This window comes from Rhineura floridana, chromosome 7 (assembly GCF_030035675.1).
Source record: "Rhineura floridana isolate rRhiFlo1 chromosome 7, rRhiFlo1.hap2, whole genome shotgun sequence".
Classification (NCBI taxonomy): domain Eukaryota; kingdom Metazoa; phylum Chordata; class Lepidosauria; order Squamata; family Rhineuridae; genus Rhineura; species Rhineura floridana.
Window position 1 is genome coordinate 58,688,381 of NC_084486.1, and position 27,448 is coordinate 58,715,828.

Consider the following 27,448-nt stretch of genomic DNA (forward strand, 5'->3'; position numbering starts at 1 on the left):
TGAAGAATGCTATTCTAAACACACTTACTAAGGGATTAAGCCCCATAGAACTCAATAGGACTTACTTCTGAGCTGATGGTAAAGCTTGACTAGGGATCCTCTGCAAACATATCCATATCCAAGCAGGGCTGGCAACCTCCTGCCTGCAATGCCCTGTCCCTACCTTTTAATATGGATGCTCCAAATTTCTTTACAGTTTTGACCCTTCACTTCACAAAGAGGTTTGAGAAATGAGTAAAAGTAAGAAGATTCTCTAACCTTTTCTGTCTACCTTGTGTGCTGCTATAAACTCACTTTAACAGCCAACCAATTCCAGTGAGTAGACAGAAGGAAATCACACATGGTTTGGTCTACCTTCACAGGCAGCAGCTTAGGAACAACAACAACTGCAGCCACACTTCCCAGTATGTGAATTCTGTTTTACCACTATTGGGCAAGAAACAAACTGTCTTATTTACACAACCAGTAAAGATATTTATAATGCAAGCCTATGTTTGTTTACTCAGAAGCAAGTCCCAATGTATTCAATGGGGCTTACTGAAACAGGGAAGTGTGCACAGAACTCAACCTCAAGTGATAAGGAACTTCATTCATCCAACACAAAATTCAGAATCATGCCATTTTAAGCTGTTTTACAACTGTTTATACTTGGTTTTTATGGTTATTGGATTTTAAAATGACTTATTTCTTCTTGTGAGCTGCCTTTGTTTCCAAATGGCAAACCTACCTCACAGGGTTGTTGGAAAGCCTGTTGGTGGCTGTGGTGTGTAACAGTTTCCAAAAAGACATGTACAGGGTTAAAACCTCACATAGGAGCCCAAGGCCATGCAGAAGCCAAAGGCTGCAGCTGGTAGAGAGCTGCCAAGGCTATAAAGTCCTTGAGGCAACGTTTCCATGGTGTGGGGCGTGCATTACGAAAGTGAAGGCGTTGAGAGTGATAGTGATTTGTGTAACTACCGAATTGAATCAGTAAAGATTCATCGTACAAGACTCCTGGTGTTTTGTCTCTGTTCATTTGCTCTGGATTAAGAACTGTGGCGAACTGGCACACGCAAAGCCTTAACAGGCATCAACACATCAACAAAGGGTTATGGGCCCAGTATACCCAGTTCAATCCAGTAACAACCAGTAACCAGAACACCCGGAGAACAGTGGAAGTGAGTCGGATTCCCTGACCGGTGAGTGGAGTCAAAGAGAGCAGCTGCGGCAAAGCTGACAGACAGAGTTGTCGGAGAGACACAGTGAAGCTGTGAAAAATGGCAGTTTCGCTTTCAACAGGCATGCCATTAGAACGCCTTAATGAAACAAATTACTTAAGCTGGCGATTAAGGATACAAGCGTTTCTCACGAAAGAGGATTTATGGAACATCGTAACGCAGGAGCCCCCATCGGATCCTCCGCCTGCACAGTGGGTGAGACTGGATGAAAAGGCTCGATCGTACATCATTCTGGCTGTAAGTGATTCACAATTGCTACACGTTCAAGATAAACAAACATCAAAACTTCCTTGGAAAGCGTTGCATGAAGCCCATATTCGAAAAACAGCAAGTAGTAAAATACATCTGGCTAGGAAACTATACCAACTAAGGCTAACAGATGCTGTCACGATGTCTGAACATTTGTTGAGCATTTCAAAGATATTTGCTGAGTTACAGGAACGTGACGTGATGTATACACAACTGCAGAAGGTGTATATTATCTTATCAACGCTGAATTCATCATAGGATAATTTAATAAGCTCCCTGGAAGCTATGCCTGATGAGGATTTGTAACTCCCATATGTATCCGGCAAATTAATGCAGGAATGGGAAAGACGTCAAGATTCTATGGAACAGGAGAAAAGAGATAAGCCAGAAGGAGGACTGAAAAGACTGAGTTAAACGTTAGGTCTTTTGGAAAAAAGGCATGTTACAGATGTGGGTCTGTAACACATTTACAAAGAGACTGTGATATGTGGCGATACAGGCAAAGGAGGAAAACATCGCAAGTGCAGCTGGTTAGTGCTGACAGAGGCGAAAGAAAAGGCAGAGACTGTGTAAACAATAACAGAAGTGATTGGATTATAGATTCGGGAGCAACACACAGTCTCATAAGGGATAAGACTTTGTTCAGGACTATGGTGCCAACTACAACAGAAGAGGTGGTGTTGGCTGACGGATCACGTAATAAGGTATTGGGCAGAGGGACAGTGAAACTTTGTATTTTGAACACAGTGATGACAGATGTTTTATATGCGCCAGATATTAAATGTAACATAATGTCTGTATCTAAACTAAATGCCATGGGGTATACTGTCATATTCAGAAACAAAAAGTGTGAAATACGAAAAGGAGACAATGTATGCTTGATAGGGTTTCTTAAGGATTCCGTTTCACATAACACTAAGCCCCAACGGAAATTTAACAATGATTGCTAACAAGAAAACACATGACAACTGTATACACTTCTGGCATAGGAGGCTAGGACATGCTAATTTTGACACAATCAGGAACATACCTAGCTTTTGTGATGATATAACATTAAAGAAATGTGAGAAATATGTAGAATGCGAGATATGCAAAGAAACAAAAGCATCAGTGGCCCCAAAACAGAAGGAAGCTGAGAGTCACACAAATAAACCATACCAAACTGTACACATAGACCTGGCAGGACCGTTTCAGAGGTCGCAAGGTGGTGCCAGATATTTCTTTGTTATTGTAGACGATTATACAAGATACTGTACTGTTTACTTATTACACTCTAAAAATGAAGCAGAAGGGAAACTAAAACAGTTTGTGCATACGGTGGAAATGCAACATGTCATTCGTATTCAACAAATACGATCAGACCAGGGTGGTGAGTTTACCAGTAGGTCTTTGGAACAATATTTGGAAAGAAACGGAATTAAACATGCATTAACGGCTCCTTTTTCCCCGTTCCAAAACGGGCTTGCAGAGAGAAAAAACAGAGCTTTGCAAGACGCAACAAGAGCCATGATAAGAGATGCAAACCTATCAAATGCTTTTTGGGGAAAATGCATGTTGTATACCACCTATATTCAAAACAGGCTGGTACACAGTGCACTTAAAATGACTCCCTATGAGAAACTATATGGCAAGAAGCCTAAGATCCAACACATTCTCAGATTTGGTGCAAAATGCTGGGTACACGTGCCAAAAGGAAAACGCAGTGGGAAATTGGCTCCTAGGGCACAAAAGGGAAACGTTCTGGTTTTTCAGAACGCATACTATCGTATCTGGTTGCCTCATGAGAGGAGGGTGATTTTGAGCAGAAGTGTGCAAGCACAGGAACAGGACTGGCATGAGTCTGTGTCTGTTGATCTGGACCACACACAAAGATACACGGAACAAATAGAGCAAACTGTTAAGCAAGAAACAGAGGAACAAGCTATTGATAGTCCAGAAACACACAGCAGTCCCAAGACAGAAATTACATTGAGAAGGTCTGAGAGATCTAATCTAGGGAAACCGCCAGACCGGTTTCAAGTCAGCATTCTAAATACCCAAGACACTAAAGAGTATACAGAGTATAGAAAGACACCAGAAAACAAATGGAGAGATAATGAAACATTATACTTAACATGTATTGGCTAGATAGGCGGCCTATAAATTAAAGTTTATTATTAAGTTTATTATTAAGTTTATTATGTATCCCACCAAAATGAATGCAATAAAAAAACCATTAAATGAGGAAACGTATGATAAACTGGTGAACAAAATGGGAATGTGTATAATCTGAACTATGCATAAAGTATGTACTGTATTAATGTGATTTACAACTATCTGTAAATGTATAATGGAAGATATGAAATCAATAATGTCTTTATGGAAAGGTGGGGGATTGTTGGTGGCTGTGGTGTGTAAGTTTCCAAAAAGACATGTACATGGTTAAAACCTCACATAGGAGCCCAAGGCCATGCAGAAGCCAAAGGCTGCAGCTGGTAGAGAGCTGCCAAGGCTATAAAGTCCTTGAGGCAACGTTTCCATGGTGTGGGGCGTGCATTACGAAAGTGAAGGCGTTGAGAGTGATAGTGATTTGTGTAACTACCGAATTGAATCAGTAAAGATTCATCGTACAAGACTCCTGGTGTTTTGTCTCTGTTCATTTGCTCTGGATTAAGAACTGTGGCGAACTGGCACACGCAAAGCCTTAACAGGCATCAACACATCAACAAAGCCTCCCCCACACACACACACACAGAGGAGATGTAAAAATGCATACCCCCACATAATCGTTTATTGTCAACACCAGTTGGTCATTGCAGAACATTTTTTTCAGTATTACTTTCAGTATTTTTCAGTATTACTTTCCTACATAATAAAAGCAGTGATACCTAAGTAAGCCCTGCCTAATTACTTTAAAAATAGGATTGGAGGGAAAGAGACAGATTTACAACACAATTCTTACATATTACAAGAATTACATAGCAATTCTTTGCTATGTTCACTCAGAAGTCCCATTAATTTACAGAACAATCCTAACATGTCTACTCAAAAGTAAGTCCTATTGAATTCAACTGGGTTTATTCCGGGTATGTGGGATTAGCATTTCAGCTTTACTCCCACAAAAGCTTCATATTGGCAAGGTTTTCAAAACACTGCCCTCTTCAACAGCCCAGGAAAATTTAAACTTGTTTGACTCCACACAAGAGAGAAAAAGACTTTTGCTACTGCTGAAAGCTATATATTTAATTTATGAGATTTTCAGATAACCAGGAAAAAAACAAGTTTTCTGGCCTTTCAATGGGGTCTAGCTACTGCCTGGAGGTCAACAAATCCCTTGTCAATCACAACTCTGACTTCACTTATTAGCTACAAACTTGAAAGGGCGGGGTTACAGCAGTGAGCTACTAGCTCATTTAACAGAAGTTGCAGGCAGGCAGCTGACATTTTGGTGTATACCTCATAAACCAGACCACCTGGAAACTTTTTTTTAAATGAAAGCTGAGAGTCTGGAGATTAAGGTAATTCATCTGGAGGGGACTGTAAAAATCCGGAGTCTCCAGGAGAAAATCAGAGCGAAAACCCTAGGGTATACACCTACTATGTTAAAAAAAATGAACTATCACTTAAAAAAAACCCCACTTATATACAGGGAGATACAAAAGAAGGTGAGCTCCTTAGATAGGGGCTTGAACTAGGAAATGGGAACCAAAGGACAAAGGCACAATGATGTAATCCTCTATAAACCAAATTAAGGAAGAAACATGTACATCCTCTCATTTTACCCTGTGCTTCCTCAAGGACTCTCCCCCACATTGTAAATTTTTATCTTATTTTAATACCTGTAAGATGCCCAGGTAACTTAAGTTATAGGAGTTTTGTGACTCAGAATTTTTTTTTCTCATCCCCTTCTCAATATGTAATTGTATTGGGGTGTTATTTATTTAACACAGATACTAATTGTGGCCCTAGCATATTACTTCTGCACATGTGAATACTGAAGTTTTAAACATCAAAGGAATAAAATTTGTCAAGGTCCTTTAAGTGCCAACATGTTCTTACAAAGGACAATGGGGAGGATATTCTTATTAACAACACAGGTATTATAAAAGGAGTATCTGTCTGATGGAAGTTCAAGTTTAATCAATAAGAACAATTTCTGAGGATCTAACCCAGAATAATGTCTTTCCAAATAAAAAATGGTATAGTACAGATAATATAGTATCAATGGAATAAAATGTAGTCTTGCTTAACCCTCTAGGTTTTCATGACGATATACAACACTCAGAGAGAATTTAGAGTTCAAAGTGTAAAACAAGAGAGAGAAAATCCAGAGCCCTGTTGGACTTTTTTCCGTCAGGGGTTTCATAATTTGTTGAAATTAATTAAAAATCAGCCATGTTCACAGATAACCTGTTATACTTTTACTGACCCTGCCCCATACTCTGACCTTCATCTTCTGCAGATTAAAAGTTAAAAAAATACCTGGCTGATTTTTACTTAATTTAAGAAATTTAATATTAGAGTCAATGATAAGTGTGGGCATGCTCAGTAAGAACTGTCAGTGATCTAAAAGCCAGACTCACAGGTGTTTGGCTTGGCTAATCAGGTGGCCACACCCACATCAGACATTGACTTCACTTTAGACAGTCATGGGTTCCCCCAAAGAATTTTGGGAAGTTTGGTTTGTGAAGGGTGCTAAGAGTTATTAGGAGACTCCTATTCCCCTGATAGAGTTCCAGTAGCCAGAGTGGTTTAACAGTCAGTCCCTCTTCTGGGGATTGTTCCCTCTGTGGGGGAAATAGGGCATCTCCTAACAACTCTCAGCACCCTTCACAATTTCCCAGGACTCTTTGGTGGAAGCTGTAACTGTCTAAAATGAAATAAGGTCCGCTGTGGATGTAGCGAGGGACAGCTTTGGTTTAAATTTGGGTGGGAAACTACATGTGCCTGCTATAGAATGAAAAGGTGGGTGAAACCCTGAAAAACAATGATACTGTTCACGATGTTTTCCTGTCCAGTGCCTGCCCGTCCACCCAATCTCCTCTCCTCCCTCCCCCACTCTCCTTCCCCCTAACCTCCCTTCTCCTTCTCTCCCCCTTCTCCCTCCTCCCCACCCCTCCTTCAGGTCAGTTTCACCTTTCCTAAGCATGATTGTCCCACTGAACTCAAAAAGCATGCAAATGACCAAAGTTACCCTCCTCTCCTAATCCCTTCTATCCCCTCACTTTTGCCCTTTCCCTCCCCCTCCCTTCCTCCTTCCCTCTCTTTGTCTCCTCTCCCTCTTCCTCCTCCATGGTCAGTTCTACATATTCTAAGCATAACTGCACACGAGTAAATCCCACTGAACAATAAGCATACAAATGATCACGCCTGCCTTTTCCCTTCCCCTCACTCTCCTTCCCCTCTCCTCTCCCTCCTTCCTTCCCTCCCCTCTCCCTCCTTCCTCCTCCCCTGCCCACTTCAGCCCTCCCTCTTCTCCTCTTCCCCCATACTCAGTTTCACCTTTCCTAAGTATGATTGCACAGGAGTAAATCCCACTCAAATCAATAAGCATGCAAATGATCAAACCTGCCCACCTCTTACCCTCTCACTCCCACCTGCTCCCATCCTTCTCCCCTCTGCCCCTCCTCCTTCCCCTCCTCATCCCCCCATGGTCAGTTTCACATATCCTAAGCATGATTGCAGGGAGTAAATCCCATTGAATTCACTAAGCATGCAAATGATCAATCCATTCTCAGCAAACTTGCACAATATCCCATATCTTATCTCCCAGATTAAAAAGCAGAGAAATTCACTAATAGGCAAAAAAAAAACCTTGTGGTTTAAGAACGTATCTATGGCCCACAGATATTTCTATCAAACTTTAAAAAGCAGGGAAATTGGGCAGCTATCGTGAATGCACCAGGAGAGCAGAAAACGCAACCTACTGTCTGAGATATTATACTGCCCTACAAATTTGTACAAATGCAAACACAATTGGGGTTAGTCTTTCACAGTCCAATACACGTCCTGTGTAGCTTGGAAGAATTTAATAACGTGCCTCTGAGCATATAGTGAGCGAGGCCAACACCTACAATCAGCCCAAAGAACAGAAACAAGATATGTGGTGTGCTGATCTTGCTTTAGCAAGGAGGAAGGTGTTACAGTTCAGATATCAGTTTAAATATGTTTGATTTACTTTGCAATTTTAGTGGTTTCCTATAGTAAATTATTTTCTTTTGCTTATGTTTCTGTAAATATGTGAAGTACAGCAACACTTTGCACAATTTACACTACAAAAGCTTCAAAAACAATTATGGAATAATGACACTGACTATTCTGTAGAATAGTCTCCAGTGGACATGAGGAGTGTCTCAGTTTGCACAAGATAAAACAGTGGGAGGTGAAATATATTCTAGCAAATTTATAGGTGTGCTCTATGTTTTTAATTGACCATGCCCACCTTTCCTTAAGTGGAGTGGTTTAAGCATAGCAGACTGAAAACATGCATCTGGATCCGTTTCAATCCGGTTTTGGCACTGAAACAGCCTTGGTCGCCCTGTATGATGACCTCTGTCGGGAGAGGGACAGGGGGAGTGTGACTCTGTTGATTCTCCTTGATCTCTCAGCGGTGTTTGATACCATCGACCATGGTATCCTTCTGGGGATGCTCGCGGAGTTGGGAGTTGGGGGCACTGCTTGGCAGTGGCTCTGCTCCTACTTAGCGGATCGTCGCCAGAAGGTAGTGCTTGGGGAACATTGCTCGACACCCTGGACTCTCCATTGTGGAGTCCCTCAGGGGTCGGTTTTGTCCCCCATGCTCTTTAACATCTACATGCAGCCTCTGGGTGCGGTCATCAGGAGTTTTGGAGTGCGTTGCCATCAGTACGCTGATGACACGCAACTCTACTTCTCCTTTTCACCTTCTTCAGGTGAGGCTGTTGATGTGCTGAACCGTTGCCTGACCGCGATAATGGACTGGATGAGAGCTAATAAACTGAAACTCAATCCAGACAAGACTGAGACATTGTTGGTGAGCTCTTTACCTGCCCAGATGGTGGATGTTCATCCTGTTCTAGATGGGGTTACACTCCCCTTGAAGGAACAGGTTCGTAGTTTGGGGGTCCTCTTTGACCCTTCCTTGTCGCTTGAGGCTCAAGTGGCCTCGGTGGCGCGGAATGCGTTTTACCATCTTCGCTTAGTAGCCCAGCTACGCCCCTATCTGGACAGTGATGATCTCGCCTCAGTTGTTCACGCTCTGGTAACTTCTAGATTGGATTACTGTAATGCGCTCTACGTAGGGCTGCCCTTGAAGACCGTTCGGAAACTTCAGCTAGTGCAAAATGCGGCAGCCAGGTTGTTGACGAGGACCCATTGGTCCGTGCATATAACACCTGTCCTGGCCCGTTTGCACTGGCTACCTATCTGTTTCCGAGCCAGATTCAAGGTGCTGGTGTTGACCTATAAAGCCTTACACGGCGTGGGACCGCAATACCTTGTGGAACGCCTCTCCCGCTATGAACCTACCCATCCACTTCGTTCAGTATCCAAGGCACTCCTCTGGGTACCAACTCATCAGGATGCCCGGAGGATTGTTATTAGATCTAGGGCCTTTTCTGTGGTGGCCCCCGAACTGTGGAACAGCCTACCTGAGGAGATACGCCTGGCACCTACGGTACTTTCTTTTAGGTGCCAGGTTAAGACCTGGCTATACTCCCAGGCATTTTAATGTTCAATGTTTCATATTCAATGTTTTCAGTTTAACTTGCTGCTATTTGTTATTGATTTTATTGTAATATTGTATTTTAATCTTGTTTTGTTCACCGCCCAGAGAGCTATTCGCTATGGGCGGTTTATAAATGAAATGTAATAAATAAATAATCTGCCACCCTGGGCTCCTGCTAGGAGGAACGGCAGGATATAAATTAAATATTAAATAAATAAATAAATCTTGGGCAGACCTGGTTTGTTTTTTCCAACAGCTAGAGTAATTGTTTATGTAGCAACATATTGTAATCTGTCTGATTTTACATCCAACTGCAGTTTCAGATTCAACTCTTAATGTGCCCAAAATAGAAACAGAACATAACATAACCTCCAGTTTGGAACACAATAGGCTGTCTTCACCATCATATGGCATTGACCAATACAAAGCCTTTGAAATGAACGAAAATAAATTTGACAGAGATTTCTACGATAAATAATGAGAGAAATATAATTTTCTAGATTTGATTCTCTGTAGAAACAGTAGTAACACAGGAAAGAAGCAAAGTAAGAAGAACACCAACAAGCATACAAAAATATAATTCTCCATATTTCGAGATGGCAGGTGTTGCCACCACTCACCATATGCTCAGAGCCATATGTTACCAAATTCTTCCAAGGTTTTTTTGTGTGTATTAGTGAATTAAATTTATATCCCATGCTTCCTCCCAGAAGGAGCCCAGAGCAGCATTATTGGTATGAGGCATATAAAAATACTGTGAGTAATAATCCTAGAAAACAACCAAAATCATCTTTTGGGGGCAAGAAAGAAAAGATGGAACATAAGATACGGGGACGAATGCAGTATATAGTCATAACATTTCTGTTTTTACAATAATACACAGATGCCAGATATTCCTCATGCAGAAACAATAGCACTGTCTGCAGAATCTTTAGGGATTTTCAGGAATAGAACCACCCAAAATATTTAGTAATAGAAGCTATTTGGCTTCTACTACCTCCAGTGAGGAAAGTACAGGGAGAAAACTGGAAATAGTGCCCACACAACCTTCCTAATTAAAGTTAATAAAAGGGAGAACCCATTCATATTTCTAAGAATACCTGACAAGACCTTAACTTCCACATTTCTTAACAGGCAACCCACCATTAATTTCTCCAAATTTTTTCTATTTATAATGATATACTTCTTTCATCCAATACCATCTACTACAACAGAACTAGTGCCCAGAGGATTAAAAATTCTTCATCTGGAGCAGTCTGAACAAAATATTGATACTGTACTTTAATTGACAGTAAAGTTTTTTTCTCTACTTGTTTTCAACCATGATTTATATCTCTGTCTTTTAATACAGCAGCAAATCTCTTTATACTCAACACAGTGGTTTGTGCATGTGCAACCAGAGTATTTGCTGAACAGCAGCTATCTTTCACAGCATGACAATCTGCTAGCAGAACTTGGAGAAGCTTATCATCCCCTAGAGATGAGTGGTAGTACTATTTGGAAAAAGTAGACCTGGTTGAAAATCTTGCATTTCTCTGGATTGAAGTACATATACAAAAAAGTGGTCCGCATTGGTTAAAGGACACAAAATCACAATTGGGAAACACTGTGGCGAATTGCTATTTTGGGGTTGTACTCAATGAAGTTGTCCTCCATTCAGACAAGGACTTCCATTTCTGGAATGGAACCTCTCTCCCTCACATTCCTGCGCCTCCCCAAAGCTGGGCTTTCCCCCAATCCTCCAGAGCATATTGGGAGAAGGGCACACAGGGAAAGGAGATGGAGGTGAGGTTCAACTGCACAAGCGGAAGTCACTGTGTGAACTGGACAACTTTGTTGGTACAATCCTTTGTCTTTCCCAAGATTTAATTAATCCCCATGAATGTGGGCTAATGAATTTAAACTAAATCCAGATAAGTTGGAGGTGCTGTAGGTGGGTGGTTCTTGGGTCAGGGTTTTGATAAGTCAACCTGTTCTGGATGCAGTTAGACTCCCCTTAAAGAGGCAAGCAAGTACAGTACATAGTTTGGGTGTGCTTTGAGAACCATCACTGTCCTTGGAGCTTCAAGTGGTGGCTCTGGTGGCCACAAGTATTTCTGAATAGATTCAGCTGGCACATCCTTACTTGGACTCCAATAGCCTAGTAGTAGCGATCCATGTCCTAATAACCTCCAGGTTTGATTAGTGTAATGCACCCTTAAACAGGAAGCTTCGTTAGTGCAAACCACTGCAACTAGGACTCTGGTGGGAATAATGGTGTGCTCTCTGTCATAAACACCAATATTAAAATATCTGCAGTGGCTGCTAATTATCTTTTGAGCAAGATTCAAGATGTGGTATTGAAGTTTAAAGTGGCCTGGGGCCCAGACATTTGCAAGAATATATCAACCATACTCTTCTTTCAAGAGCATATCAACCTGTTCTTTAAGATCAGTGGGGGATGGGGTGGCAAGGGAAAGCCTTTTGGTGGACCCATAATCAAGGATATAAATAATGATGGGTCTTCTCAGTGGCAGCTCCAAAACTTTGGAATAAGCTCTCCACAGAGGCGTGTCTTGTTCCATCGTTGCCTTTATAAAGTAAAGACATATCACATGGGATAAGCGCAATAACATGGTTACTTTTCACACTACTGAGACAAACAGACACCAGCATCCGAAGAAACTAGGCCATTGTACCCATTCCACATAGCTTCTGCTTTTAAATGTCACTGGACTAATAAGGATTGGATCATAGGTACTACAAACTGCATATTGCAAGGTAAAAGCTATTGCATGCATATAAAAGTTTTCAAAACTCCAAGACACACTCTCACAACTCAGGTGAAATATCTGTATGCATGTGTACATACAAGCACCAACACACAGATACACACTCATAATTACATTATTCTCATGAGTAAGTGATTTCCACTACTATCAACTTCTAAAAGTTTTACTTAAAGTATCTGTTGTTGGAATGGTAGAAAGCATCATCAATATCTCGAAAGGACATCCATGTGTTCCATAGTTTCCTTCATTATGTTTGAATAAAACATCACACCCAGTGAATGTATGCAAGAAGGGAAACTGCGGCCACCTTAACAGCAGAGGAAGTGTGAATGTAGCATATTAATACGTAGATACTGAAGGTGACTCCTAGCTCCTTATTCAATCCAAACAGTGTTACATCTTCATAATCAGAGTCCACTGTTTTCATAACAATGTTGACTTTGTTGTGGCTGTTCTTTACAGCATGTCATGTGTGTAACAGAACATACACACCTAATTGCTCAGGCAATGAGGGCGATGTCTTCACTTGAAGTTATTATCAATCACTGAAAGTTCCCATATACTCACCTCCCTGTTCCTGGCTACAGAATTCTACAATAAAAAGTTATAATATGTTCTTAACTCCTAGCAGGAGTATTCCTGCTCAAGAATCCATCAATCCATCATATGATCCTCTAAGATACTATAAGCTGTCAGAGGTTCAGCAAGGCATTCTACTATACCCACCCAGTTTTCTGTTTTCAACATTTCAACTGTCAACGTTTGTAGCTACTAAGAATGCTCAGTACTCATCGGGCTGTTTTGGGCTTGTTCCTTTCTCTGCTTAGGTTTTGTTTTGTTTTGAAAAGGGAATGTACTGATGCAAACCCTGATGCAAACCCTGGTGTTCCTTTAAACATAGTTGTACCACTGTGTTGTTTTCTCAGAGACCATTTTCATTACAATACTATCAGCAGTCACTACTTGAATTTGCTATTAGAGAAAGTAATTCACCTTGCTAGGCAATAATGTGAACCATGGTAAATTACAAACAAGATGAATCTAATACACACATGGGCTCTTTTTGACTGAGGGAACTAAACAGAGGAACATTTTCTATAAGGCATTTAGAAGGCATAACTTTTTGAATATCATTGGTCTTATAAGCATTACAGATGACACTGAATAAAAATAAAACCAACTGGATAGCACTTTCAGTTTTTTATCTAGTTGTATTATCTTAAAACAACCCTAAAAGGTTAGTCAATATTATCCTTTACTATAGATGGGAAGACTGAGGCTGAGCAGCTTGCAGCACCAGCACCCAATAAGTTCATTGGCAGAAGAAAGATTCAAACCAGGGACTTTGCCAGCATACTACACCATTGGAAATGCTATATGCAAAGCAGATTAAAAAGAGGAAGAACCCACATTGGTAGAAGCTACCAAGGGATTTGCAGATTTCCATATGCATACAAACTTGTAATCGGCAGCTGGAAGTTAATTATTTTTTGCACTGGGCTCTGCACTATATATACAGAAGCACATAAATTAAAAAGCTGTCTTATATATCAAGTTACAGTTTGTCTGTCTGTCTCAAAATCATCTACTTTGACTGGAAGCAGCTTTCCTAGAATCTCAGGTAGAAGATCACCTGCTACCTAATCCTTTTAACCAGAAATGCCAGGGACTGAACCATCTGCTCATGCAGAGTATGAGCTCTTCCACTGAGCTATGGTTAAGGTAGCATGCAAATCAGACTCAGTGATTCTTCAAAAAGCAATGACTATGGTCTATGTTTTTGACATCAGTGTGTGAATGTGTCACGTACTTTAGAGAGTGAACATGAGGCCACAGTGAAAAATGTAACATCTGCCTATACCAACAGGAGGAAGAAAGTCATAGTCAAGAGCAGAAAGGAGACAAATAGGATGACTATTGCCCAAGACTGTTTAATAAACAAATTAGTGGCCCTCTGTGACCTTTTAAGTTTTAAAAATGCACTAAAAAGGTACCTACTTATAAAAATATTAAGAAATCCTATTGTTGATAAATTTCCTGTCATGCACTAGGGTTTTAGATAACACTGCTAAATGTACTTCCTGAATTCAAGATGAAACAATATTAGGAAATGTGTTTCCAAGTTACAAATCTTGCAAGTCTCCCTTGTTTCACTATCCAATGACATTAATAGTTCCCAGTGGGCTCCTACTGGGAGAAGAGACATTTGGTCTTACCATGAAACAGTCTTCTCTGTGCATGTTAAAGATGATCTCAGATGGGTAGCTAGCTCCACCTAGCAGCTGAAGGCAGAAAGAGCGCTGTTCAATTCTGCACGGGCTTCCTGCTCTCTGCAGCTACTTGCTACAGTTCTTGATAACAAGCCAACTAGACATGTGAAGACCTAACAGCAAAAACACATATCTGAAGAAAAACAAATAGTAGTCACACACTTTCTGCTAAAAGCAACACACTAAAATAACGATGGCAGTCCAGCCCTCCTAGGGAGTGGGCCTGAGATCACCTTTGACATGCACAGAGAAGACCATTCCATGGTAAGACCAAATGTTTCTTCTCCTGTGCATGGAAAGATGATCTCAGGTGGGACATACCAAAGCTGACCCATGTAGGGCAGGAATATCATCGGCTGTAAAACATTATTGGTCTGAGAGAATGTGCTGTAGTGCTCTCCTCCCACAGGCTACCTCGACAGACCCATAAGTATTTATTTTATAATGCTTGATAAACATGTTAGGAGTAGCCCATGTAGCCACTCTGCAAATCTCCAGGAGAGAAGCATTGCAGGAAAATGTTGCTGATGTATCTGCCACCCTAGTGGAGTGGGCCATTATATCAGCCAGGGAGACCAGCCTCAGAGAAGCATATGCCAAGGTGATAATGCCACCCAGCTAGTGTTGAGGTAGAAACCTTCTTTCCTCACAAAGCTGGGTGAAAGGCCACAAACAAGCTATCTGTTTGGTGGAAGAGTTTTGTTTTTGAGATATATACTTTTAAGGCTCTTTGCAGTGAGTGCCACATCTTCTCTGTGGGGTGGACTGGGTCAGGACAGAAAGAAGGAAGCACAAGTTCTTGTTGACAGTGAAAGTTAGACAGCACTTTAGGATGAAAGGACAGGACAGTGTGGAGAACTACCCTATCCTTATGAAACACACAGTAACGCTTATCAACAGAAAGGGCATTCAGCTCAGACTAATGGCCACGAGGAACAAAACTTTAAAGGATAGTAGATGAAGAGGGGCTTTACTGAGTGGTTCAAAGGGAGGTTTTTGAAAGGTAGTTAGCACTTTGTGCAGGTCCAAGTCGGGTAGCAATGTTCTGTGGGTGGCACAGATATTGTTGCTCCATGAAGGAAATGTTTCAGGAAGAGATGAGATCCTAGTGGATTCTCTCGGGATCTGGACAGAATTGCCAACAGAGCTGAAGCCTGATGCTGCAGGGTGTTAGGCCTGAGTCGCAATGATAAACTATCTTGTAGGAAGGGGAGGACCTCGTTAATACCTGCTTTCCTAGGGAGTATCTTCTTCTTCTGCGACCAAACAGAAAAGGCCCTCCATGTACCCTCGTATATCTGAACAGTGGATGGACGTTGAGAGGCCATCGTTGTCTTCACTACTGGTGGTAGAATGCCCTTCCTCAGCAGACGTCGCCTCTCAACTTCCAGATATGAAGCACCAGCCACCCTGGGTCTGGGTGGAGAAGCTGCCCTTGAGATAGCAGGTCTTTCCTGATGGGACTCTCTTAAGGAGGATTGACTAATAAAGTTGAGGAGTTCCGGGAACCAGGATCTCTGTGGCCAGAATGGGGCTACCAGTAGAAGTGTTGCCTTCTCAGCTCAGATCTTTTGGATCACCCTGGGAATAACGAAGTGGTGGGAAGGCATATAATTGACCTGGAGGCCACTGGATGTCAGAGCATCTATTCCCTCTGCCTTTGGCATTGTATATCTGGCGAAGAACATTTTCACCTGACAGTTGAGGTGTGTGACAAACAGATCTACTTTGACTCTTCCAAAGTGAGCTATAATCTCCTGAAAGGCCATCGGGTGAAGTTTCCATTCTCCTTGATGGACTTTCTCCTGACTCAACCAGTCTGCTTGGCCATTGTCCTGCCCTCTCAGGTATTCTGCCAGGACTGAGTCCAGATATGCCTCCGCCCGTTGGAACAGATGTGAGGCTTCTCTCTGGAGATGAACCGAATGCATGCCTCCTTGAGGATTCAAAAGAGCTTTGGCTGTCACATTGTCTGTTCTGACAAGCACTGCCCTCAACTGACTCAATCTCACAAAGTGCCATAGTGCTAGATGGATCGTGCAAAGTTCCAAAAGATCGATGGGGAGTAAGGACTCCTGTGGTGCCTTGGACCATCTGGCCATCACATATGGCCCCCCAATCTAAAAGGCTGGCATCCAATGTAATGAGTATTTGTGGTGGATCCCAGAACAGAACACCCTTTTGCAGATTGGGTTTGTGTGCCCACCACAGTAGGGACTGATGGACCGCCAGTGATAGTGTTAACCTCCGGTGTCACCTGACTGCTATCTTGCTTTGGAAAGGGAGCAATGCCCACTGGAGAGGGCGAGAGTGGTGACATGCCCAGGGAGTAGTTTGGACAGTTGAGACCATCAGTACTAGAGCGAGTTGCATGAGGTCCACTGACTGACAGGTGAGAAGATGCGAGATTGCTGTGAGTATCTTGTTTATTCTGTCCTGCGCCAACCTTATAATTCCCTGCTCCAAGTCTATTGTGGCTCCCAGATGTTCTATGCAACAAGATAGACGCAACTGGCTCTTGGTGTGATTGATCAAAAAGCCGCGGTCCTTCAGACAGGCTAAGGTGACCTGCAGATCCTCCCAAGACTTGTGAAGTGTTGGGGACCAGATAGGGAAAAATATGAACTCCCTGCGTCCTGAAGTAGGCTACGAGGGTAGCTACAATCTTTGTGAATACCCTAGGGGCGAAAGACAGACCGAAGGACATGGCCCTGTACTGGAGATCTTGCCCCACTGCAAACCTGAGGTAGCGCCTGTGAGGTGGAAATATAGGGACGTGTATGTAAGCCTCCATCAAATCGCCTGAGGTGAGGAAGTCTCCCTGTCTCAGGGCCTCCTTGATTGTCATCAAAGTATCCATGCGAAACGTGTGGTATGTTACATACTTGTTCAAGCTCTTCAGGTCAAGTACAGCACTGAATGAACCGTCTTTCTTCACGACTGTAAAGAAAAGTGATTAATTTCCCAAAACTCTCCCCTGAAGGAACTGGTTCTACTGCTGCAATTTGCAACAGGTGAGAAATTGCCTGTTGAATCCTGTCCCTTTTGTCTGGCATCAGAATTGATGTTTACTTCCTCACAACTGGGTTCAGAACCCAGATCTGTTGAAGAAATGCTGTTGGCCCTTGATCAAGTTGCAATGTTTATTCCAGAAAGGGCGACTGGACTGGCCATCCCTTACCGTCCCAGATGGCCTGGAGCCTCGAAAGGACCGGGAGGTTTAGTAAGGGTGGAAGAATCTCTGAAAGGACCTTCTGTCATCCATTTTCCTGGTGGAAGGCATTGATTTCTTTTCTTTAGATTCCAGGACACCTGTGAGAGCATTTGTGATGCGTCCTTCCCTGGCTCTCCCTGTCAGGTTCCTACCTGCTCGTGGTTACTGCCTGTCTCTAGGCACCACCAGGGACTCCACCAGTCCGGACCGCACTCTCTTATGGTTTACCTATCCGCTCTAGCACAGATCTCAACAGATCCCCCTGCTAGGCAACCACCAGTCACGTCCTAATACTAGTATTCCCAGAGACTCTGAATACTGGTATTGTTATTCTCTTCACCGCTGCCACCATTTGTTACAGTTCCCCTTCAGCCTTGGTCATTACCTTACCCTCCCTTCTGGTCTGTGAAACCCCAGCCAAGGATCAGGCCTTTGGTAAACCAAATTAAGTATTTATTACAGATAACAAAGCTAACAAGATTAACAAGATTTCTTCTTAAGGCACATAAGCATATGGTTTTACTCAATACTAATCCGAACTCCACCTCCCTCCTTCTTCACGCTCTCCTGGCAAACAACTCTCTCAAACCCCACCAAGCAATCCACTCTTTCTCTTCTCCCCCCCAGATTCCACTCTCACTCTTCCTTTTATACATTCAGCCATTTTAAACACTCAGTCAATCATCTCGCATTCTACTGCCCATTCACTCCCCCTCCTCTTTCACTCCACTTACCATGTATCTTCTAAAACAACAACACTTACCATATATACATTAATATAGGAACATCACATTTCCCCCCCCTTAAACAACTGCAGAGTATTATTCCTGTTCCAGGATTTATACGTCGCGTTAACAAATAAAAGTCTCTATGGGGAAAATGTCTTTCTTTGTTCCTCTGTCTGGTCACGTCACTGCAGTCCCAGCCACTTGCCTGGAAAGTCCATCGGCCAGTACACTGTCCTTGCCTTTGATGAACAGGAAGTCCACTTGATAGTCCTGTAGGGCCCAGGACCACCTCTGCAGCATAGTGTTATGGTTTTTCATAGTCTGCAACCATAACAAGGCCTGATGACCCATAGTCACTGTGAATCTTCGTCCCCACACGTATGGGCGCAACTTGTTCAGTCCCCACACGACCGCTAGGCACTCCTTCTGGACCGACGAATAGTTTTTCTCCCTCGGCGTCAGCTTGCGACTCAGGTACACCACTGGATGTCTGGTGCCTTCTCTCTCCTGCAGCAAGACGACTCCCAGCGCGAGGTCCGACGCATCTGTAGCCACGATGAATGGTTGCTCATAGTCTGGTGCTATTAATATGGGTCCTTGGCACAAGGCTTGCTTCAGCAGATCAAAAGCCTTCTGACATTCATCCGTCCATACCACACGCTCAGAACACTTCTTCTTGGTCAATTCATGCAAGGGGGTTGCTATTTCCCCAAAATTTCTCACAAACTTCCTATAAAATCCAGCCACACCCAGAAATGCCCTTACTTGTTTTTTGGTTAAGGGGATCGGCCACGCTTGTATTGCCTCCACCTTGCTCCATAAGGGGGTGATTTTCCCACTCCCCACCTTATGTCCTAAATAGATTACTTCCTTTAGTCCAAACTGGCATTTCTTAGCTTTTATTGTGAGGCCTGCTTTTCTTAAGGCCTCCAATACTGTTGTCAGGTGTTGGACATGCTCAGGCACCGACTTGCTAAAAATGGCCACGTCATCGATATAGGCCACTGCAAAATCTGACATGCCTCGCAACACAGTATTGATTAGCCTCTGAAATGAACTTGGTGACTTCCTTAGTCCCATGGGTAAGGTCACAAACTCATATAACCCATCTGGTGTACTGAAGGCAGTTTTGGCTCTGGATTGCTCGTCTAGTTCCATTTGCCAAAATCCTTTACAGAGATCTAGTGTAGAGATAATGGTTGGTGCCCCCAATAACTCTAACATAGCGTCTACCCTAGGCATAGGATACGCATCTGGGACAGTAATTTTATTGATTAGCCGATAATCAATGCAAAACCTTGTTGTTCCATCTTTTTTCGGAACCAGGACAATACTTGAGGCCCAGGGACTGATGGATTCCCTGATCACTCCTAATTCCAGCATCTCTTCCACCTCCTTTTTGATCTCATTCAAAACTTTCCCATCCGCACGGTACGGAACAGATCTGATTGGGGCATGATCTCCAGTATCAATGGAATGTATAACTATACTGGTTCGGCCAGGTTTGTTGCTAAAGAGATTCCTATAGGTTTTCAAAACTCTCAGAATCTCTTCTTTTACTTCCTCCTCTACCTCCTCTGACCATTCCACTTGATCTACCCCTCCTTTGTCTTTGCTTTCCTGTACCAAATCTGGAAGTTCAGGCCCACTTCCCTCAGGGAATAAGGTAACTTGCAACACCTGTGCATCCCTGGTATGGTAAGGCTTTAACATATTTACATGAACCACTTTGCTTTTGTTTAATAGGTCTGTGGTGATTACATATGTCACTGTGTCAAGCCTTTCTCTGATGGTATATGGTCCTTCCCAGTTAGCCTGTAATTTGTCATGTTTCCTGGGTATGAACGCCATAACCATATCTCCCACATCATACACACGTTCTCTGGCTGTTCTGTCATACCAGTAACTTTGCTTCTCCTGTGCATGACTCAAATTCTCTTTCACTACTTCCATCATTGATGTTAATTTATTGCGGAATTCCAATACAAAATCTACTACAGAAGTTTTGTACTCTCCCAGAGTTCCTTCCCATGAATTTTTTAGCAGTTCCAAAGGTCCCCTCACTTTTCTAGTAAACATGAGTTCAAAGGGTGAGAAGCCTGTTGACTCTTGAGGGACTTCTCTGTATGCAAATAAGAAGCATCCCAAACGTTCATCCCAGTCTTGTGGGTGATCTTGAACACAGCTTCTTATCATGCCCTTCAAAACTCCATTGAATCTCTCAGTTAGCCCATTAGTGGCGGGATGGTAAGTAGTGGTCTTTAGATGTTTTACACCACAACATTTCCACATACATTGCATCACTTCTCCCATGAATACACTGCCTTGATCTGTCAGCACTTCATGAGGGAAACCCAGCCTCATAAAGATTTTTAATAAAGCCTCTGCCACTACAGGGGCTTCTACAGATCTCAGTGCTTCTGCGTCTGGGTACCTGGTGGCAAAATCCACCACCACCACTAGATATTTCTTGCCATGCCTTGTGGGTTTGGAAAAAGGGCCCACCAAATCTATTTCCACTCTATAAAAGGGTTGTCCAATTATAGGAAGGGGCTTTAAGGGTGCCTTGGTCTTTACTCCACTCTTTCCCACCTTTTGGCATATTCCACAAGATAGACAATGTTGTTTTACATCTTTGGAGATATTTGGCCAATAATAATGTGCAGCCAATCTCCTCTTGGTCTTTTTTATTCCCAGATGTCCTGCACATGGGACATCGTGGGCTACCTCTAGCAATCTGGTTCTGTATTTGCTAGGTACTATCAATTGCTTCACTGGTTCACATTCATCCTTTCTTTCAGCAGGCATCCACAGTCTATATAAAATCCCATTCTCACACGCAACTTGATTCCTCAGTTTGTCAGTGAAATTGCCTGTTGAATCCTGTCCCTTTTGTCTGGCATCAGAATTGATGTTTACTTCCTCACAACTGGGTTCAGAACCCAGATCTGTTGGAGAAATGCTGTTGGCCCTTGATCAAGTTGCAATGTTTATTCCAGAAAGGGCGACTGGACTGGCCATCCTTTACCGTCCCAGATGGCCTGGAGCCTCGAAAGGACTGGGAGGTTTAGTAAGGGTGGAAGAATCTCTGAAAGGACCTTCTGTCATCCATTTTCCTGGTGGAAGGCATTGATTTCTTTTCTTTAGATTCCAGGACACCTGTGAGAGCATCATCACTGAACAACTTGCCTCCCACATAGGGTTCTGAGGCCAAATTAGAGCGGGCCATAGGATCAGCTTCCCAATGGCACAATCAAAAGGTCCTTCTAGTAAAAACGCCAGCTGCCAGCAACCTTGCTGAAAATTGCATGGCGTCCATAGATGCATCTGCCATGAAGGTTACTGCTTGAGAAACTTTCAGTAGGGACTTGCAGACTCGAGTTGGGTTCTGCTGTGGACCATCCAGTAAGCCTTCCAGACAGAGACAGGAAGCCCTTGCAAATACAGAGGAGTCTGATGCTGCCCTGATTGATAACACACTAGAACTAGCCTCACAGATTCTTCTGAGACACTGATCCATTTTGTGTTCTGTAGGGTCCTTAAGCTGGGCATCTGAGTTCTTTGGGTTCAAGGACAGTTTTAGTAAATTCACTATGGGGGCAAATACCAGCGGGACTTTCAGCTGATCCATAATCTGTTGCTCCAGCATATATTTGTTAGCTGCTGGAACTGACTTCTTAAATTGTAATGGGATGTCAAACTCAGATTTGATCACCTTGGGCAGTAATGACGGCAGTTTAAGTACCTAGACTTGGGCTTTGGGTCCAGACACACAGCTGATACTCTAGACACTGCGGGGACTGGAGGATCTTCTGAGGAATTTAAACTCAGTGCTTCCATCGCCTTGCACAAGAGGGGAAGAAAGTGAGCTTCTTGGAAGATCCTGTTGGTAGATATCTCTTTGGATTCCGAGTCCCTGCGCCACTCTTCTTCATCTAGGACAATTAACTCATTGTCTGGGTCTACATTCTGATCTTCTGAAGAATGAGGGTATCTGCCCTGAGCAGTGGCATGGAGGTCTGGAGACGTGCAGCTAGGTGGTGGTCTTGTGATTGAAAATGCGCACAACAGGGTGAAATTCTGTGTCCATTGTGCCCTTCTAGGGCGCTAGATGGATACTCTTGCCACCCCTGCCACACTCTCTAGGAAATTGCGTGGGAACTGAATAAGCAGACAGGTCTCTGGCTAAGTCCACTAACAGGAATTCCCTTAGTTGTTTACCGGGCCCAATTCAAGGTGTTGGTACTAACCTTTAAAGCCCTATACGGTCTCGGCCCAGCTTATCTGAAGGCCCAGCTTATCTGAAGGAACGCCTCCAGCATCAACAAATATGCCGCCTGACTAGATCAGCCACTCAAGACCTTCTCACGGTCCCACCAGTCAAAACAGCTAGACTGGTGCGGACCAGAGAGAGGGCATTTTCAATCGTGGCCCCCACCCTCTGGAACACTCTCCCTTATGATCTTCGCCATGCCCCCTCCCTGCCAAGTTTTTGCCAAGCCTTGAAAACCTGGCTATTCGGGCAGGCCTACAAGATCCCTGGGGTAGCCTAATTTTATTGGTTTTAGCTATGGGTGGGTTCGGTTTCGTTTTATATTGTAGTTCTTGGGTTTTTATGTAGTTTGTATGTTGTATTTTACTTGATCTTGTACGCCGCCTAGAGTGGCCGCTTGTGCGGCCAGATATGTGGCCTAGAAATAAAATTTATTATTATTATTATTATTATTCAATTGTTCTAGCATTTGAGGTGAAAACTGTAATTGCAGTGGCTGAGCATGACAACAAGGAAGTTGGAGTTGGCTGACCCCTCCCCAGGCTCCTGAAGGGATGGATGCCGTACGGGGACCTCTTGAAAACCTGAGAAGACCTTGTGGAGAAAATGTAGTTTAAGAACATAGGAGGTTGCCCCCCTTCCTCCTCAGGGAGATGTTCTTGGTCTCTTTGTGCTCTGCAGATGGAGCTGTGAGTGCCTTCCAAAATAGCTTCACGTCTATTGCCATCATCCTCCCAGGCAGTGCATTTCAGCCTATTTCTTTCAAGCTGAGTCTTCTAAAGCCACTCTGCCCACTAATAAACATGTCTCAGCATCCTCCTGCCTGCTGGTGGAGGGATGGGCTATCACTGACTCTGCAGCTGAATTAATTGATATGATTGTCTCTGACGCTTGTTAGTCTGGGATGGGCGGGACCAGTTTTGCCTTTTTGGTGGGAACAGCGGATTTCATGGTTGCCTTTTCCATTGGGAGCAACTGACACTGCGGGGCTTATGGGGACAGAACAAAATGGCAGCTGGCAGCCAATGCTGCAGGGCTATGGGAGGGTAGGTGGCCGAATGGCAGCCAGTAGCTGAAAACTGCTCCATTGGGACTGTTGCAGCCTGAGATGAGAAGATGCAGCAGGGGGGGGTAAGGTGGCAAGAAGGCTGCCGATGGCCGAAAACCGCTCCATTCGACCCGTAGTGGCCTCAGGTGAGATGGTGCAGGCGGCATGAGAGAGGGAAGAAGCCCCCAGAGTTGGATCACTCCCAACAAGGCCGCGGCTAGTGGGCAGGAAAGCCTCTAGATTGGAAGCCACCAGGGCTAGCAAAGGCCACTGAATCTAACAGTGCTGAAGCAGGGAAGCTGCAAACCTCCAAACCGGCACGGCAATGAAAGGTCTGAAGCTGGAAAGGGAAGCCTTCCTTGCCAGCAGCTGAAATGCTGCGGTCTTCCCTTTTTTCTTTCTTTCTTTTTTTTTAAGACACAGACGGAGATGGAGAAGTGAACACCAATACCTTGAAACAGAAGGAATAAGGCACTAAGAAAGCACAAACGCAATACAGAAAAATACAAGAACCAAGAAGACCAGACAGCAGAGTCAACCGTCTTTGGTGAAGGCAGAGAGAGAAGTGTAGCAAGTAGCTGCAGAGAGCAGAAAGCGCCTACAAAATTGAACAATGCTCTTTCTGCCTTCAATCGCTGGGTGGAGCTAGCTACCCACCTGAGATCATCTTTCCATGCACAGGAGAAAAGGCGGGATATAAATGTAATAAATAAATAAATAATAGTTACAAACCAAGAGCCTGTTCGCATGCAATGCTAAGCCAAATTATGGCTTAGTATAAACATGTTCTTGTTCTTAGAAATCTCTATTGTATCCCTATCCCCAGCAATCTTTTCTTATATACTGAAACATTATACATGTCTGTGGGCTGTGTACCCCACAGACTACATTTCTTACTACTAAAATTTTGTACTGTATGCTATTTGCTGTTTATGCAAATAGGATCACACATAAAAAACCAATGTGACACAAAAAAGTGACTTACTTGCGTCCCATCTAAACACTTTCACAACAACTGCTACACTGTTTATTCCAGCTATTTTAGACAGTTGACATACCTGCTTCCCCTGGGCATTACATAGCTTTTGTCCAAGTCTCTAGAGCAATGAGCATATATGCTGAGCAAAAAAAAAAAGCATCAGGTAAGTCATTAAGAATTGCATTCAATAATGCTCCACATACAAGGGTCCCACAGGGGTCACAGAGCTGAAAAAGCTAATGTAGAGAAGAAACAGGAGGGAGAAAGAAATGTGCCACATTCTTGCACAACTTGCTACTGTTAAGTTAGGAGAGAAGAAAGAAAGAGACAGACACATACATGGAGTCAATAAAAAGTATGCAACATGGACAGGGACTGAGCCGGCCAAGGTGTGTTTGCTTTTTCTAAGAAAACTCACAGGTGAGACACAATTTGCTTCTCTTTCCCCAGAGCCCCAGTCAGCCCTGGAATGTTGAAAAGCAGTATATCCTGGGGAGAGAACCCCAAATCCACTCCCTACTGCCAGATTGCCTATTCCAGAGAAGGGAAACTGTGGCCCTCCAGGTGTTGCTGTACTCCCATGTTTATCAGTCCCAGCCAGAATGGCCAATAGACAGGAATAGTGGAAGCTGCAGCTCAGCAAAACCTGGAGGTCACAGGTTCCCCATCTCTGACCTATTACCTCAGTGCATTCTGAAAGATTCTTGCCCCCCAGATATTTTTGTCAACACTTTGCAGAGATAGTTGCTACAAGCTTGATGTTTGCACCAAGAAATTTGGGACACTTTTGTTACCTTGTATACAGTCCTATTTAATCAGGGAACAGTGTAGGGAGTAAGAGGGAAAGGATGCAATACAGAGGAGGCTACCAGTGTTTAAATTCTACAAAATTTTAGCCCTTAATTTTATTTCACAGGACCCCTAAAGCCAACTCTGCTTAGATTTTACCCAGAGTCTAGCCACCTCCACTTGAGCACCCAGCAAAATGTCAGCCATTTTGACATGGTGTGATCCTATGCTGCAGGAAAACTCTTGTGATTAACATAAGGAATAGGGGCACAAAATGCTAAACCTTTTATTGCTAAAAGTTCCCAAAGTCAGTTCTTTGCCCTATTGATACTGGTTTCATCTATTCAAAAGTCAAGAATCAAACCATTATATCTCAGTTTTATAGTAGAAACTGAAGCTTTGAACTGGATAAACATTAAGTCAGGCCTTAATTGAGGTCATCTCATCAATTGTGTCTTAAACACTACTACAGAGCCCCTCTTTAGTCCATAATCATATTACTATGAATTATTCATAGTGACTGAGTCGACTTCTGTCCAAGCTTGCTTATGTATCCCAATAGACACTGCTTTGTTGAGAGAGAGAGAGAGAAAGACAGAGAGAAACAGAGAGACAGAAGGGTGTGTAAATCAAGGCAACTCTGATCTGAAAAAAAAACAAAGTTATCTGGTCAATGTCCATCTGTTCCACATGCCTACTCCTATTTCCAAAATGTTTTTCTCTCAGTAGCTGCTACTGCAGAACCCTCATACTACATTTCAAACCTTCGCCACATTTAAAAAGCACAATGCTGCAAGAACTGCTGCGAAGGGAATTGTTGTTTGTGTATGCAGACTACTTGGCACAACTTCTTCTTTGGCACGTTCTCATGCAAATCCCAAAGACTGCTTTTTAAACTTTTCTTCTTCCATCCCGTATTTATTGCGTATACCCTCTCTTTGTGGTGCAATGCTTTTTGACGTTTTGAGACCCAGGGAGAAGACAGATGCCAAGAAAATCCAATATAATCACATTTGACTACTAAAGAGGACATTTCACAAACTGGAGATTGATAAAAAGGAGTTGAAAGGCAAAGTTGAGAGCATCAGCTCTCTTCAGAATGCTTGGGAGTCATTTAAAACTACAATATTAGAAGCTCAGCTGGAATGTATACCACAGGTCAGAAAAGGTACCACCAGGGTCAAGAAGATGCCAGCATGGTTAATGAGAAGAGTCAAAGAACTTATTAGAGGCAAGAAGGCTTTCTTCAAAAAACGGAAGTCTTGTCTAAACAAGGAGAACAAAAAGGAACACAAACTTTGGCAAAAGAAATTCAAGCAGATAATAAGGAATGCTAAAAAGAATCTGAGGAACACATTGCTAAAAACATGAAGACCACCACCAACAAAATATTTAAATACATTTGTAGCAGGAGACTGGCTAGGGAAGCTGTTCCATCTTTGGATGGCAAGGGAGCCAAAGGTGTGATAAAGGAGGATAAGGAGATTGTGAAGAAGCTGGATGAATTCTTTGCATCTGTTTTCACAGTAGAAGATATATGGGAAATCCATGTGCCTGAACTAAAGAAGGGATGCAAGAAGGGAGTCTGAGGAACTGAGGAAAATAGTGGTGATTACAGACAAACTCTAGGCCTAACAGACAAAATTAAAACTGACAAATCACTGGTTCTGAATGGAATCCACCTGAGAATTCTCAAAGAACTCAAATGTGAAATTTCTGATCTTGTGACAAAAATATGTAACTTGTTCCTTAGATCAGTTCCCATACCCGAGGACTGGAAAGTGGCCAATGTTAACACCTATTTTTAAAGAGATCCAGGAAAAATCTGGGAAATTATGGGCCAGTTAGCTTAACATCTGTTCATGGAAAACTGGTGGGAAGTAGTGTTAAAGACAAACTAACTTAAGCAAAAACAGATGCAGAAGGGCTTCTCCAAGGCTAAGTCCTGTCTCACTAACCTATTATATTTCTTCATAGGTGTTAACAAGCTTTAAAGAGATCCAGGAAAAATCTGGGAAATTATGGGCCAGTTAGCTTAACATCTGTTCATGGAAAACTGGTGGGAAGTAGTGTTAAAGACAAACTAACTTAAGCAAAAACAGATGCAGAAGGGCTTCTCCAAGGCTAAGTCCTGTCTCACTAACCTATTAGATTTCTTCATAGGTGTTAACAAGGTTATAGATAAAAGGGTTTCCAGTTGATAGAGTATACTTGAACTTTCAAAAA

At 42.9% G+C, this 27,448-nt stretch overlaps 1 protein-coding gene across 9 annotated transcripts in view; it reads right to left on the reverse strand.

Annotated features, from left to right (window-relative positions):
• PTPRE (protein tyrosine phosphatase receptor type E) overlaps positions 1-27,448 on the reverse strand; it is a 216,312-nt gene that overhangs the window by 58,931 nt on the left and 129,933 nt on the right. The window contains exon 1 of one of the 9 annotated variants that reach the window (XM_061635669.1): positions 14,138-14,310. The exons of the other annotated variants lie outside the window; for them this stretch is intronic. The gene's annotated coding sequence lies outside the window, so the exon portion shown is untranslated. Of the gene's footprint in view, positions 1-14,137; positions 14,311-27,448 lie in introns of those variants that run through there. 9 annotated transcript variants of the gene reach the window in all.